The 18,532-nt window shown below is 25.2% G+C and overlaps 1 protein-coding gene across 1 annotated transcript in view; it reads left to right on the top strand.

Moving 5' to 3' along the window:
* Positions 1–18,532, top strand: part of LOC135923553 (titin-like) — a 156,430-nt gene that overhangs the window by 75,864 nt on the left and 62,034 nt on the right. The window lies entirely within an intron of this gene.

Below are 18,532 nucleotides of genomic sequence, written 5' to 3'. Positions count from 1 at the left end.
CAAATATGAATATATTATATAATATTTAGAATTTAATATTTAAAAATTTCTTTTGAATGACCTTTGATCAAAAATTATGATTATTTTTATTAAATTTAAAAATCTGTTATTAGTTCATCTCAAATTTTAAAATTTGAATTATTTATTTGTTTAATTAAACATATTTAAAAATTATAACAAAACATTTTTTTATTTTAAAATTAGCAAGGATACAGTAAAACTAAAAAGTTTCATATTATTTTTATACATATGTTTAGGTTATTATTGATTTATATTATATAAAATGTCTATAAATAGGGTTACAAAATTTTTTCAAAATCAATTAAGGACACATATTAGTAAAGAGTGGGAATGTGCGGGGGGGGGGGTTAATTACTGAAATAATTGAATTTCATCTTTTTTAAAAATAAATCTTAAAAAAATATTTAACATTTAATTGATCATTTTATAGAGTTACGAAATTAATAAATATTTAAAGTTAGTACTAGAATTAATTTTAGCAAATAGCATGTATTAAGTTAAAAGACTCTTTTAAAAACGAGCATATGTATCGAGATACTTTTGTTGTTGGTCGATACTTCGATAATAGGGAGGGTTAACCTGAAATATGACCCACTAAAAAATTAAATAACTATCAGTATTAATGTAAAGTAACTGGATTCTGATCAATCTTTTTTTTAAAATATTGCAAGTCAAAAATAACACTTAAAAAACAGAATAATATCCTATTTGAAGTTTTCTTGTATTTGATTTAAAAGGGAATATTTTGATTCTTTTAAAATTATACTTTTAAATTAAATATTTTATTTATCATATAATTTTTTTAAATTTAATGTTGCTTATTATAATGAGGCTAACTGCCTGAAATTAGAGAAAAAGAAGTGCAACGTTTTCATAATCATATTGAAAAATAGCTATTTTTTTGTGTTTTTAATTTTAAAAAAGTAATTAAAAATTTGTATGCCTTATTTGATAATAACTGAACATCCGTGGTGCTTTACTGACATAATCTCCCTATCTCCGGCGGAACCGATTTCAAGGTTTTTTCATTATAAAGGAAAGAAAATTTCTTCCGAAGTCATCTAACTTAAAAATTATGTTGCCATATTTAATATCGCTTCGTTTTTGACAGCGAAGAGAAAATCTATTTCTGTATTAAAGTTCAATAACTTAACCAACCCGAATACTCTTTATATAAAATTATTTATTATTAAAACTTTTTGTGGATCATTTATTATTATTATTATTTTGTGGATTAGTGATGATATTTGATGTTAAATTTAAGATCTTTTGCTCAAATATATTTTTTAAAATGCGAATATAATATGTACTTAATTGTATTTTATGAAAAATTTTATGTTTACGAATAAATAATAAAATAAATACGTAACTTGTGTTATTTTACATAAAATTTATAAGTCCTTGTTGTTACCCTTTAATTAAACCTATGTTTTTTCTACAAAATACTACCAACCAGAACTCTGTTTTTAGAAGTGGTTCATGTGCATTTATTTTGAAATTAATTGTAATATATCTCTTTCTCTTAATTATTCTCGATATTAGTTTAGTTTATATTGAATCAGTATTTACCTTTTTGTTTGAATATCAACAAAGTATTTATTGTGTGAATTTTTTTTAAATTAAACCAGGAATCTGAATTATAACGTCCACTCAGTTCAGGTTTGGGTTCAAATGTTTGAAAACGGTTTAAGGTCTAAGTTCGGTTACATGTAAAAAGGAATATACTGTTGGTTTGAATCTTTTAAAAACCAGTTTAACTTACCAACAAACATTTTTATCATTAAAACACATACCTAAAGCAACTAACATTTATTCTAATTCTATCATTATTGACAAATATTACCTAATTTAGAAATTATATAATAGATAAACAGTTATCTATAAATGTATATTGGAGAGACAGGGGAGCATGCGAGCCTTAAGGGACACGTCAAATTAAATCTACTTGATAATATTGAATAAATAATATTTCATTTTATTCTACTTATTTACTTTTATGCTATACATAAAACGATTTTTTTATAAAATTATACCTTTTAACAGTATTAATTTTACAGAAAAAACAATATGGGGAAGGATGAGTTACATCTGGGGAAAGATGAGCCTTCCTATGAGGCGCTTTTGAGTCTCAAAATATTTATTATTTTTAGATATAAAAATAATGTATATTATTGCTGATAAAAATAAGCCATAATGGAAAATTTATAAAAAATTCGTGGATTAAAATTGCAGCAGAATGGGCCAAAGACCCAAACATTTTAGATACATTTATTAGAAAATGATATAATATAGTTTCTTGCTCTTTCTTAAATATTTGTCTTGATATAGACAATTTAAAATTTTGTTGTTTCATTAATCTTGATATCTTTTTATTGTTAACCTAAGTTTATTTTCTCCATAACGGCTAGTAAGAACTGATTTTCATAATAAATGATTTCATCATTTGTTAGTTGTTTTTTTTAAAAATATTATTTATTACCATATTCAAATTTCAATAAGCAAAATTTTAAAATGATGCACAAAAAGCTCACATGAACCACTGAAAGTAGCCTCAGATATGATAGTTTAGACATATTTTTTGTTTAAATAAAAAATAATTTTAAATAGAATAGGGTATGATCTTTTATATAATATAGTTATTGGATAATTAAAACCTTTGTAATTTTTTTATTTTTGATAAATTACAGCATTTAAAAAAGTTTTTGAGGGATAAATCATATATTGTGTTATAAAAATTTTATATGTGATTCGATATTAAAAAAGGTTATAGCCGCATGCATAATATAGCTTGACCATTAGAGTTGAGTACTCTAGAAGAAAACCCTAAGGCTTGATAACTTCGGGTTCATAAGATCCCCGGTCTCCCCTACTTTTCCTAATTAATTATGTTAACTTTGGTGGCTAGCAACGCCGAATAGCCAAAGATATCTAAAAATGAAGACTGATGCTGTCGATCGACAATCAAAATTGATTGATTATATTATTTATAACAATTAAAATATCATAAGGTTCAACCCGGTTCACAGATTCTTTTAGAGGTTCCAGGTTCAGTTGACCAAATTTTTAACGGTTAAAAATTTAATTTCCTATCAATACTCCTAAATGTTTCCCCATCATTCTCCCACCCATAGCACAATTTTTAAAACACTTTCCAAACGTAGAATTTGATATTTTAACCAAAATACCTTCTTATACCCCCTCCTCTCAGTTATAGCCGTTAATCATGAAGACCCTGTAAAATGAATATACAAATATCTTGTATATGCATCAAAAATACACCCTCCCCCCCTCTCCCCCAAAAAAATTTCTGCTATGCTATCTCATTTAAAATAATAACCTACTAAAAATCGATATAATAAATGAGAGTTTGTACACTAATTATTTTAGACTTAATATTGACTAAATTTTCCTTAAAAATTTATTTCCCAATTCCCGCAAATTGAAATCCTGGTTATGAATATGATATACCTCTTAATATGTTATTATAAATTTGAATAATAAACATTATAAACATAATATAAAATATTAATAGAGCCTCAGATTTGAAAATACATACATTGGAATAGAAAGTAAGATAAGTCCTCCCTTTTTTCAAATTTTACAAATTCAAAAATAAAAACTATTCAGATGGTCTGCCATCTTTTTTTTATGAAATATTTTTTAATAAAAACATGCCCGACTTAAATTTTAGGGAAAAAGGAAGATAAATTTGTGTAAAGATAATCTAATGTTTATTATTTTATATACATAGACCTGTTTGCCGATGATATTGGCCGCCGGGGCGATATTTAAAAATCTAATAGGCAGCCAGCAGAGGGCCATTATTTAGCCGTCGTTGACATTAGCGAACATTAGCGGCGTAAATCATTGCATCGACATAAATTTTTTATAAAATATATATTTTAAATTGCAAATTAAATTTTTTAAGTAAAGCTAAATTAAATTAAAAATAAAATATACATTTCAGAAATATCGACATAATTTTAGATTGTTATTGAAAAGAAAACTAATTATAAATTCAAACTCAATTTAGTCTCCTTGAATTCAACGTCAAACCCTGAGGTAAAGAAAACCCTTTCACTAGTTGCTGTTTTATTTAGCTAGCGTGGAAAGATTAGAAAGTTTGATCCTCTTTTCTTTCCAAAAATTTAGAACATCCATATCCTGTGAATGCCGTTTGTTGAGAAGAATATGGCAATATTGTTCTATGCCACTTAAAAGGGAATCATAATTTTTATTAGCTGTAGAATGTTTATTTATTAACCTTGTCAGATAATTTGTATTTGATATTCTCCTGTTTTCAATATCTATTTTTGCTAATCTAATATTATCATACTTTCTAAGTAAATTACAACGATATGCAATTTTGCTCTATTAGTCACAATTTTTAATTTTCGAAACCTTGGGTCAATAAGATAAGCTAACGCCTAGTTAATTTTTGTAAAAAGTAAATAATTAAAATATTATTACTTTCAAATCGCTAACAGGAAATCGTATGGTGTATTTTAAACTTATTTTCCTTGAAATAACTTCCGAGCTATCATAATTTACTATTAAACGTATTTTTATTACACTTCTAAAAAGTGTAATGCCAAGTTCAATGTAGGTCCTTAAATTTCGAAAGAGCAATTAATAGTTCTTCCATGAGATCCTATTCATAGTTTAAAAGTTTGAGATTGCTTTCAAATTCTTTTCAAAACATTATTACTTAGATTTTTTTTATTAGCTCCGGATATACTTTCAAGCATATTTAATATACAATCCTATCTAGTCAGGATATTTAATAATTTTCTCATTTGAGTGACATTTATCATCAATAGAATCGCAATTTGGAAAAGGGTACCAGGGTATAGATCAGTGCTATCAAATAGCATATACAATGTAGATCCATTGCATTTAGGCATTTTCTCTAATGACATTGCACAAAACAATTACAACAGTGATGTTGATTAATCATAAGAATAAAAAAGTATCTAATATGAAAATTTTTAAATTTATGCACCGGCCATACGCCGCCATGTGATTTTCATAAACGGAGTTGTTTTCCGGGGCACAGGTCTATATATACTTTTTTTTAAAAAAAATCAAATTAATATATAGATAGTTACGACTCTTATTACCACCCAGAGCTACTTACGCTAAATACTTCCTAAAGGAGGGTTAAAGGACCCGGTCAAGTTTTATTGATAACACCCCTTACATCATTCTAATTGTCTACCTTTGGGGAACTATATGGGCATAAGCAATTGGTCAATTTAAAATGATATTTTCTGGTTCAACTATTGTAAAATAAAAAAAAATTGTTAGGATAAGCTTAGTTTAATTTCATATTGCTAATAATCGAAATATCTAATTCTATTTATCATTGTAATTAATTTTTTACATTATGTTGTATATTTTAAACACCGTTTTAATTAATATTTAATATCTTATACTGAATGTAGAAAGCTAACGCGTCGTCAAAAAATAATTGAGCATACGTTCACATTCAAAATTCATCTAAAATAAAAAGATCGCTGTTCATGTATTTTCAAAAAACACTAATTTTATTCAAATGCATTCAGTTTGAATGCATTTGTGAATGCATTTGTTTGCAACATTTGATTAACTTTATTTAGAATATATATATCTTTCTTTATCCAGGTCGTTTAATAACCTTCCTACTATCTACTTTATTCAGCAATCTATATTTTTCCAGGATCACTCTATTTCCTTCGCATAAGAATACATCATACTACTATTTTAGCTTTTGTTGTTCTTTGAGAAGTCATCCTTTAGTTTGCTCACTTAATGGAACCTTTTATCTACATCATCGCTTTCCTAAATTTTATTGAATGGCTATATGCTTATTATTTGCAGGTACTTTTTTCTGAAATATTTTCATTATAGTCATTATTTAAAAATTTAATGCTGTTTTGGCATATTTAATTCTTATTTTTAGGAAAGGAAAGTGAGGGGGTGGAAATTGAAAATTTGCCAAGAGGTGATTTGCCACGACCTATGATAATAAATCCAAGAAAGATCATAGCAATAGCAATGATATAATTTATAAAAGATTAGAGGTCTAAAATTAAAAGCTAAAAAAGATTTGGCTATTCATTTGGACACATAGAACAGGAGAAAGTTAGAGGTTTTAGTTGTAGATGGAAAACGAAGGGTGGGAGCCCAATAAGAAATAAGAGTATTTGTGGGGAAGAAAACGGCATTGAGAGATAAAATCTAGAAGAATAAAAGAAGAGTTGATATTCAAGATTTATAAATTTAAATTCAAACATCGAAAAACATTTAAAAAAGGTATTTAAACCCAAAATTATCTTTAAAATAAGAGACACTAAAAGCCCAAAAGGCAGAACTAAAGTCCTCCAATAAAATTTATTGGAGAAAAGCTGTCCAAAAGCCCCTGCCCTTCTCCCCCATCCCTTCCTTTAATTTTATATATTTATCTATAGCATTTATAAATGTTAGGGAGGTGGGACGGGTAGTATGTTAAAGGTTTGAAACATAAAAAAATAGAGTCCATTTATATTGTTTTAAGAATAGTCTCCAGAGACTTCAGGCATGAAATATTTAAAATATAAATAAGATAATATATTATCCAACTAACGCAAAAAGCTCTTCTTTTTTAACTAAAAAGTAATTGAGATATTAATTATTCATGTTAGGATAGAATATTTAATATAAAAAAATAGTGGAGACTGGTCTAGTCAAACCGATTTTTAATCCTTTTGTTTTAGATGATATAAAGAACAATATTTGATTCAATACCTATTACTATACTCTTTAAAGGTGCCTTATAATTAGGAATCTAATCATATTTTTTTTAATTTTTTTTGTAAAGGTGGAAATTTTCCCCAACAAGCCCCAATAGCAGGGTTAGACAATTCACTTCAAGGGGCTTCCTAAACTATTGGGTTTTTAGATTATGATGAAATTAAATGCACTCTTATTTATTAATAATGATGATACGTATAGAATAATTTTATTGTTTTATTGTTCATAATATCATTACTTTAAAATTGAGGCTATTTATATATATAAATTCAAATTCATTTTAGTTAATTTAATAAACATTTTGCACTTATAAATTTTTTGCTTTGGATGTCTGTGGCAAGTCCAGTTTCATCCTTATCGTAGATTCATACATTCAAAATTTATTTTCATCTAATATTCTTAAATATTAATATAACATTTATTTAACAATTCATTTAATAAAACATAAATTAAAAATGTATCTAACATCATCTAGATCAAATTTAGTAGCCCTAGTCATACTTGTTGCCTCGGGAATGGAATCCTAAAGGAGATATTAAGATTTTTTAGCATAAATATTAAATACCAATCAAGCCCAGCAATGAAATTTTTTTCCCAAGATATTGGAATATTTTTTTTATATTAATTAATATTAACTGCCATATCGTAGGCTAATATTATTATCCAAAAAACAATATATAGAATAACGAAGAAAAAATTTATACCTTTTTAATTGAACATAAAATATTTTGCTTTATCGAATCGGGCCGATATTTAATCGTTTTTAAAATATCGATTATAGATCGATATTAAAATTTTCCGATCCGATAAAATGGCTTATTAATTTAAAAAAAATTTATTTCAAATTATTATGTAAATAGATTAATATTATTATAAATATCACCTTATAGTAATTTTAGAGATCAAATTAAACCTTAACCGAGCCAAATCAGTTAACCGTGATTATTTACCAAAATTAAATCCATCCTGAATCGATAAAAATTTTATCATCCGAACATGAACCTCTAAAAAGATCTGTGAACTGGGTTGAACCTTTTTGATATGCGAACTGTTTGAAATTTTATATTTGGTCGGTAAATTCTTTATATGGCTATTTTGACGGGACCAGCTACCTAAGTTTAATTTAACATAATAGAAGTGTTCTTAATCAAGTTTATTTCTCCTTACTGACTGAAAAGAATTCTAAAAATGTTTTAGTTGTACGGCCTTAATAGTATTTTTAAGGAAAATAATTTAAATAGTATTTATTTATTATTTATCTAATATATATAATCTCCATAATCAAAACACGATCGTTTTCGTATCTCCCTAATGTATTTAAAATTTAAGGAGACTATATACTGTAATGTTATTTTTTTGCTATCTACGAGAGTCGAACCACAAATCTCCCGTTTCAAAGGCGTATGCTTTAAGCATGCACCAACTTGAATATAATTAAGTTTAAAATATTAATTATATATATATTAATTAATATCTGATATTTTTTAAATTTTGCCGTTTATTACGATAATTAGCTGACGGTGTTGAAGGGTAATTATTTAGTTTGTGTGTATGGTACTAAATATATTTTATTAATAAATTTTATAAAAATATTAAAATTTAGGAGAAAAAGAGGGAAAATTGTTGCATACAGTGAGCATTAAGAGTATTAGAAATATCAAAATTTAAATTTGAGATGGAAATCATATTAGATAAAATTTAAAATAGAGATGCTTGAAGATTTTTGAATTTTAAATATGGGTTAGACATTGGCCTGAAAGTTTTATTTTTCAGACATAGTTAGGCCTGATCAAAAAACCAAGGCTCATGCAACTTTCATATTCTGATTGTATTTTTAAATGAATTATGACTTTTACATATTTTATTTCAGTTCTTAACTACCAAAATTATTATGGTCTTTGGCGGGCTTGAGAAGATTTTCTCAACATGATTATGAGCATGAACCTGTTGGGAATTTTTTTATTATAGATATTGCATAATATTTATATGGGTCTCAGGTAAAAGCTAATTTATATTTTTACTCAAAAATGAGTATTCACTATTAGTCCTAATGAGTTGGTTTTGGTCTGAAGTAGGAATGAGTGGGATTAAAAAGAATAAAAAATGAATATGGTTTTTAGAAATTTACCTATCTCCAGGCTTGAGAAAAAAGATTTCAAAATTATTGCGCGCTGGCCATTGAGAAAAATTTTTTAAAATTATTATGGGTGGGGCTGGGCTTGGAAAATATTTTTATGAATTATATTGGACTGGGCTTAGGGAAAATTTTTCAAAATTATTATCAGCTTGGACGCTTGGGAATTCTATTATCAAGTATGGATCAGACATTGACCTAAAACAAATTTTTTTTTTCAGGCCTTGGGACCTGGCCTGAAGGGGGGAGGGGGTTATAAAGAATAAAAAGATATTATTTTTAAATAACAGGTAACAACTATAATAAAAGTAGGGAGAAAAACTAACTAATTACCTCTCAACCCCGTCATTCTTGATGGGTTATTAGTTAGTATATTATATTCATATATTTTTTTAATACTTTAATTATTTTATTATCGAATTATGAAAATATATTAAAATAGAATATACAAAATATGTGAAATATTTAAAACAAAACAATATAAAAATTTATATAAGGAACAAATATGATACAAAGTGAGAGGAAACTAAGAAGTAAAAAGAGTTTAGGGCAGCTCTTTGGAATGTAGACTACGATTGAAGCTAATGTAGTTTGCTTTAAGGATGGCTTTGGCGAGCCTTGTCGGAGAAAAAACTCTTCTCGAAATTCTTCAAAGAGTTTACTGAGTTGAGAGTCTAGATTTTTAAAGAATGCTAGGGCAAGCAAAGGTGGTAAATATGGACGAAATGATTGGTATGAAAAAATGGTATTCATCAAAATTTATGAATATTTTCGATTTTATGTTGTTTCTTGTGGTCCAAGATGTTGAGGGCTTGGTTTAAGAAAGCCAGGGGGTGTTCCATACTAATAATTGGCCTCTCTCCCATGAAATTTGAGTGATTCTATCAAGTCGTACCATCTGATTTGAAAAGATCAGGAGGTTCTAGTTTGGAAGTTATTTGAGCGCAAATGATTCCAATTGTTTAGCATATTATAAATGATAGTGATAAATGTAAATATAATATAAACCTACAACACGCCCCCCCCCCTTCCACCACCCTTACAGGCAACGTAAAACATTTCCAAAAAATAATTTTATTATATAATATTTTTTTTAAAAAAAAAACCTTTTTAATTGTTCATTTTAAGTCTTAGTTCATTGGCTACTATAATCCCATACGTATTCGGGCATTTTATTATTTTTCAGCTAATTAAGGATTTTTTAATGAAGCATTTATAATATATATTTTTTTAAAGGACGAATAATTTCATATAAATATCAAATCAGGGACTTGGTTAGGGGAAATAGAATTTATTAAAAGAAAAAGGCAATTTTCATGAAAAATAATAATAGGGGAATATTGATAACATAATTATTGGAATGGGAATATAATTAAATAATGTTGTAGGAAGTTCGTTTTTTTTGGAAAAAATGATTAACGGCGTTCCTTTTATTTTTGACGAACTTTGAACGTGAACGCGTTCCTTTTTTATGACGAACGCGGCGTTCGAATTTAACGTTCCTTCAATTTTATAAATACTTTTTATTTTTATTTATTTGAAAAATTTAATATTTCCGAATTTTTTTAAAAAAGTGTTATTTATATTTTTTAATCGGCTGTGTATTCCTTTACACATTTAAATTTTTTTAACACATAGTTTATCAATTTGTATATTATTATTTATATTTAAATTTAATAGATTAGCATAAGCATGAATATTTTAATATTTTAATTTAATAGATTAGCATAAGCATGAATATTATTATTTCTGAATATTATTATTTCATCATAATCATCTGATTCTGAAAATTAAAAATCAGATGAATTAACATTACCATGGCCTATGATAAATGTTTTACAGTAACATTTGAAGGAATTAATTCAATGCTTACCAAGTGTAAAATGTGCCCAAAAAATATTATATTGTCAAAATCTTCAGGTTTCAATTAAAAACGACATTTGATTGTAATATTAATTATTTATTTAATATAATATAATATAACTAAGTAAAATCATTAAATTTGAAGAAAAAATGCTTTTGGGATATTTGACCCTAACAATAACGATAGTTATTTTAAAATTAAAAAAAATTAGTGGCCTCAAATATGGTCAACCATTGATAGACGCCGTATTAAATGGGATTAATAAAAGGTATTAAACCTATCACTCTCAATTAATTACATATATTTTATTTTATTTTAAAGATTTGAACATATATATGAAGATCAATATGTTCTTTCTGCAATTATACATCCAGTAGAATGGATTGGAGGCAGATAACTTATATGAATTGGAGGCAGATAACTTATCTCAATTCTTTAAGCAAATAACAAAACAATAAATGTTTTTAATAAATTCCCCACGTTAAAAGAGTTATTTATTAAGTATAATGCCGCAATCACCTGATCTACCCTTGAGCGCGTTTTTGTATAGCTAATGCCGTAATAATTGCCAAGCGTTCTTGTCTATCAGATGATAATTTTGAAAAATATTGTTATTAAAAATTAATAAGAAAATTTTTTTATAAATAAAAATATCTTTTATTTGATATATTATTTTAAATTTATAATTATATTATCAAAATAAAACTATATTATTTTTAACATGGCTAATATTGTGTTAATAAATATAAGACATTTATTTTTATTAAAAAATTTTAAAAAAAATTTATCATAATTTTGAACGGTTCATGAACTTGAACGCGTTCCTTTTTTTTGAAAGTGAACTTGTTTTTTTTAGAAATGTTTACAGCACTATAATATAATGATGAAATTTAATCTGACATCGATCATTTAAAAATAAATACCCATTATACGGTTAATTCAAAATAGACTAACGTAAATTAAGTCCAACTTTAATTAAAAATTGACCAATACACATGTCACCTCTTTTAAAGGTTTCCTTTGATCTTATTAGTGAAACGAGTGTTAAAAATCAACCAACAGTAAAAGGGGATAAATGTAATAAAATTTTATTTTAAAATACATATTGAAATTAAATATGGACAAGAAATTAACAAGATTAATCGTTTTTAAATTAATAAAAAGAAATTATGTTGTAAATATATAATTTGTGATAAAAAATGGAAAATTTTTTTTGATCTTCTTTGAGAATGTTCAAGTGAGATTTTTGATTAAATTTTATCTAAAATTCTAAATCATTTTTTGTAAAAAGTCTTTTTGATATTTGAAAATTTTTTAGAATTTCTTAAATGTAATCTATTTTGAAATTTTGCACCCATTTATTTCGATAAAAATATGATAATACTATCAATTTTTATAATAACTTAGATAAAATAATTAATACATAAAAAAATATAATTATAATTTATCAAAATATTCTATTGTTCCACGAATTTGATGATGGTAACTTTTTAGAAATTAAAAGAGTTAATATTATAATTATTAATACAAATCAATTAAAAGGATTACCTAATTAATCAGTTGCCCGCGATAACCCAACTCCAAATAGCTTTGCATGTGATTGTAAAAGTTAGTAAAATCATAAGTAATAAATCCGTGTAAGAGCTGAATAATATTCCCAATAATTTCATCTCTTGAATTAGGGCGGGGGTTTATTGCTCTATATTTATTTTTCAAGACTCCAAAAATTTTTTTGATGGGATTTAGCTAAGGTGAATATGATGGTAGATATTCAATCCTATCTTTATATGCATCGATAAGATGGCTTCTATGGATAGATGCATTATCCATTACAATAATTGCATCTGGTGGTAAGACACTGATAAGCTCTGTCATAAAATCACGGAATAACAACCCATTATAAGCTCCTTCGTTTATTTTATAATGGATTACCCCTCCAATTCCAATTGTACAAAATATGCTTACATTTTTACCCTTAGAGGATGGAATTTTTATTATTGGACGGACATTATATGGTTCCCAGGCGTAGATTAGTATAACGTGTAAGTTTATTCCAGTTTCATCTAAGAAATACATTTTTCTCTTGGGGTATTTAAGATCTTTACACAATAGATTTGACGAATATTGATTGCCCCAGGAGTATTTCTTCTATCAGGCTCCTTGCCAGCTCGTTTTTTTGATCAACCTATTTTTTATATATTTGCTAATTGTTGTTTTCGTTTTTGGACTACCAGGAGGTAGATTTTCTATTATCTCTTGGATAATAAGAGTATCCATGCGTCTTTCAATTATGGAAGTATCTTTTTTTTACTTCCTCTTTTTTGAATATTATATTCTTTTAAAGGATCTCCATTTATATCTGGGAATATGACCCGTCTAAATTTATGAACTGATGCTGTAGACATTTCGACGTATTTTGCAATGTCTTTAATTTTCATGTTCTCTTTCAGGCATTGATAACATTTTAGTAACTATATCTATTTTTTCTTTATTCCAATATTTGTGTATTCTTTTTGGTCTTTGAATTCTCGACGAAGATTGGGAGTTTTCATTTAAATTGGAAAAATTAATATTACTATTGGATAATAAAGATTCTATATTAAACATTTTTTTTTATTTAAGAAAAATTTAAAAAAATTAATAAATATTTTTTTACTTATTTAAGAAAAATTTAAAAAATCAACTTACAATAAAAGGGGATAAAGATAATAAAAATTTATTTTAATTTAATGCATATTGAAATTAAATATGGACAAGCAATTAATTAACAAGAATAATCGTTTATAAAAAAAATATAAAAATATTCACTAAATGTTAACCCCCCCCCCCTCCCCCTTTTATAAAATAAAAAGAAATTATGTTGTAAATATATAATTTGTGATGAAAAATGAAAAATTTTTTTTGATCTTCTTTGCGAATTCACGATTTTTGATTAAATTTCACCTAAAAATTTTAAATCATTTTAGTAAAAAGTATTTTTTAATTGAAAATATTTTAGAATTTCTTAAATATGATCTATTTTGTAATTTTATATCCATTTATTTCGATAAATATATGATAACCAGTGGATAACCCGTCAAGTATGATGTAAAAAAATCTTGAATAATACCTTTTTTTATAGAATAAAGGAGAATCTTCTGTGAACATATATATAGATTTTATTAAATCTAATGTTAAATATATGAATGTAAAATATATGAACATAAAATATATGAATTTGTATTCATAAATGTAGGAAGATATGGATAAATAGGTATTGTATATCATTTCCTGTGGTCACATATTAATGGTGAGATAAAAGTTATATTGACTTTTAATGTTCAATTGGCTAAATATAATTTAAATTTATTTGTTGAATTTAAAATGTAATTTGTACTTAGGAGTAGTGACTTTGATTGGCATATTGTGGCATAGTTACAAAGTTTAGGTATTTGAGTATTTTAATTCCATGAAATAAATAGGTATATAGAGAGTCCATTTGCTTTTTGTAAAAATAAATCCTGAGAGGGTAAGATTGATGGGAATCATGAATGTTTTCACTATTATATGGTTTTTTAAAATATTTAAATATTTTTAATTGATATTTTAATAATTACTTAGGTTAGTTTTTTGAGCATTTTAATTTCAATAAATATAAGAGTTGATTAATTATTTTTTTAAATAATTGAGATATCTACATAATCGAAGGTTTGACACTGACTTTTATTAATAGTAAGAACGAAAGATGGGAGAATAGGAAATTGACGACCTTTAAATTTAAAAGGTTGGATTTTACCAGTGACGAGGCGTCAAGTTTACTACTAGGGAAGCAATCAAAAAAATTTTTTATTTTATTTATTAGTCAAACCATAAAAAATTAAGATTTATAAATAAGCGGAATTCGTCTTTGTTTTTGAGTAAAATGATCAAGTACTGAATTATAAAAGTTATTACTAGATTTTAAATTTTTCAATAATTTTTTTTCAATAGAAATCAAAGCTAGATTCGATAATCGATTTTGACTCATTCTGTTTCTACAATAAGATTTGATTATTTTTAAAGATGAAAACCCCCGTTCTGCACTTGCTGTTGTTGCAGCTAAAGTTAAAATGAATTTGCATAATTTAAAAAACTCTTTAAAACTTTTCATCAAATCGGTATTAATTAAAAATTCAAGTATTTCATAAACATTTTTTCTCTTTCTAAATTCATCGTCACGAAACACTACCTTTAATTCGGTTTCCAGCTTGTGTAAGTCGAAAAATTGAGAATAAGTGTCATTTAAATTGTCAAATAAATATTTTGGGAAATTTTGATTAAATATTTGAAATTTACTAATATCTAACAATTCGACGAATTTGATATTTTTTAATGTATCAAACCGAAAATCAATTTCATTGATTATAGTATCTATTATTTTAATTATCAAATTTTTATAAAATTCTCTTGTATTAGGCAATCCGGATTTATTACGTTTTTTATCTAAATTGTCTTCAATATTTTCCTTTACATTTAAAGTTCTCCAAAAAACATCGAAGTTTTCTATGTTAGATTTAACTGAATTTCTGAAATCGTTAATACTTTTAAGACAATATGATACATCGTTAATTTAAGTTTGAAGTATATCAAATATTAAATCAGATTCTGGAAAAACTTCTTGAAAAAAATATAACAAAATTAGAAAATTTGCATCATTTAATATATTTAAATAGCCACGAGATGTTAACATCATTATCCCAAACAATATCAGATTCTTCATCAATCATACTTTCAAAAAAAACGACTAGATCCTTCAAATAATTGAAAACTGTTTGAACCAGCCGACCATTGTATTCCCATCTTGTTGGGGCTACTCGTGGTAATCTTTTTTTAACATATTTATCAAATTCTGCTGTACGCTTAGATGATGTACTAAAAAAACTGGCTAAACCAGATAAAGTTGCAAAAAAACCTTACATTCTTTAATTTTGCTGCAAGATTTTGATAATATAAGATTTAACTTGTGGGCAAAACAATGAATATAAAGTGCAGAAGGATTGACGTCTCTAATTTTTGCTTGCAGTCCATGTGAATCACCTGACATAACAGCTGCGTCATCGTAACTTTGACCTATCAATTTTTTCATAATTTTCTTATCATACAAAAATTTAATGACAAATTTTGATAAAGAATTAGCATCACGATGCATTGTAACATTAAAGAATTCAATAAATCTTTCATATAATGTCCCGTTATTTAAAACATATCGAAGAACTACAGCCAGTTGGGATTTATTATTTATATCAATTGTTTCATCTAATATTATTGTTATAAATTCCGTTTCATTTATCTAATATTTTTTGGTGTAAGACATATGAAATGGAATTAATTAAATCATTTTGGATATCACTTGATAGTCCAATAAAAGTTGTACTATTTTCTAAATGATGTTTTAATAGCAAATTTTCTTCCGCGAGCAAATAAATTAATTCAATATAATTTCCTCTATTTACTGAATTAGGTTATTCATCATCACCACGGAATGCGAGCTGCTGAGCTCCAAGAAAACATATAGAATTGATTAAAATTTTCAATATTTATTTATTTGATTTAACTTTCGAATTATGCTGTTCGATTGATATTTTGCGCATCGAATCTATCATATTTTCAATACGAATTTCGCCAAATGTTTTTAATTGAATCATCGACTGCAAATGAGCTGTTGATTCTAATGTCGTTTAACTGCCTTTGAAAAATTATTCATATCCGAAAATCCTCTATCATTCCAAACATATTTTTCCTTTGGGAATAATAGGCATGACCAACAATATAGAGAATTAGAAAATTCACATCCAGTGAGCCATTCATATTTATCAAAAGAAAAATTACGAATGCAAGATTTTATTTCTTTTTTTAAATTTCTTAAAATTGGCTTTGGTCTTCCTTTTTCAATAATTAATTTTTTGGTATCAAAATTTCTTGAGCTAAATGATAATATTAATAAATTTTCAATAATACAATTACAATTATTAAACATTAATTTAAAGAAAAAAAATTTTTTTTTTAAATAGTAAGAAAAAAAATTTATTTTTCTTTTATAAAAGAATAAGCAATTTTTTATTTGCTTCCCCAATGCTTATTTTTTAATCGTAAAATTAAACAATATCATAACATGATTTTATATTTATTTATTGAAAAAATAAGCAATATTAGATTTGCTTCCCTCTTGTATATTTTTTTAACGTAATAAAAAAATTACACCAAAAAAATATCGTATGAATCATGATTTATTAGTATATTTATTATAGGAAAATAAGCAATATTAAATTTGCTTCCATCATTTTTTAACATAGTAAATATAATAGTAAATTTTTTTACGTAGTAAAAATAATAGTAAATTTTTGAACATAGTAAAAATAATAGTAAATTTTTTATCGTAGTAAAATATTATAAATCTTTTTAACGTTATAAAAAATATATTAATTATTTTAAGGAAGTAATTTTATTTTTTTTTAGCATAGTATAAAGATTATATTAAGTTTATCTAAGAATTTTGTAAAAAAAATTTCAAGGGAAGCAATGCTTCCCTTGCTTCTATGGACGCTTCGTCCCTGGATTTTACTTAGTGCTAAATTGGTATTCCAGAGATAACATATTAATGGTGAGAGAAAAGTTTTGTTATTACTTTTAATGTCCATTTGGCTAAATATAATTTAAATGTATTTGTTAAATTTAAAATGTAATATGTACTAAGGAGTAGTGAATTTGATTGGCATATTGTGGCATAGTTACATAGTTTAGGTATTTGAGTATTTTAATTCCATGAAATAAATAGGTATAGAGAGTCCATTTTACTTTAAATAATAATGTGTGAAATATTATAATTAAAATAAATTAGTTTATTTCTAAAGATAAATCTTATAATTGAGAGGGTAAGATTGATGGGAATCATAAATTTTTCCACTATTATATGTTTTATTTTATTATTTTTTTTTGATCGGTTAAATAAAAAATATCTTTATTTTTTTAGTTGATAATTTAATAATTACTTGGGTTAGTTTTTTGGAAAAATCTTGTATTTCTTAAACCTAAAACATAATTTATATTTATTTATATTCATCTCACAATATCTCATGGCCATAAGTTAAATTTTATTAATAAAATAATTATACTTGACATGATAAGAAATAATTTTATCTTCTTAAAAATTTAAAAAAGGTTATTTCTTTAACTTAAAACATATTCTTAAAAATTTAAAAAAGGTTATTTCTTACATGATCGAAGGGTTGACACTGATTTAGGAACTTGAAGAAGTTTTAATATAAAATGTAGTTGACATGATAAGAAATAATTTTATCTTCTTAAAAATTTTAAAAAGGTTATTTCTTTAACTTAAAACATATTCAAATTTAAAAAAGGTTATTTCTTACATGATTGAAGGGTTGACACTGATTTAGGAACTTGAAGAAGTTTTAATATAAAATGTAGTTGGATTTCACTTGGTACTAAATATATGAACAAATTTTTGGTTTGTATAAATATTTATATTTTCCATGATAATCTATATATATAATATTAAATTTTATTTTTATAAATAAAAAATAATTATACTTGACTATCTTCTTAAAAATATAAAAAAGGTTGTGATCTTCTTAAAAATCGTTAATTAAAAAAAGATCGTTAATTAAAAATGGTTGATTATTAATTAATAAAATAAAGAAAATAAATTTGAACCAATAAAATAGATAGAAAATAAATTTAAACCAATGAAATAACACCTCAAT

Source organism: Gordionus sp. m RMFG-2023, chromosome 2 (genome assembly GCF_954871325.1).
Source record: "Gordionus sp. m RMFG-2023 chromosome 2, tfGorSpeb1-WG-v2, whole genome shotgun sequence".
In the NCBI taxonomy this organism is placed as follows: domain Eukaryota; kingdom Metazoa; phylum Nematomorpha; class Gordioida; order Chordodea; family Parachordodidae; genus Gordionus; species Gordionus sp. m RMFG-2023.
The sequence above is the reverse complement of the archived record's forward strand: the minus strand, read 5'-3'. Positions and strand labels throughout refer to the sequence as shown.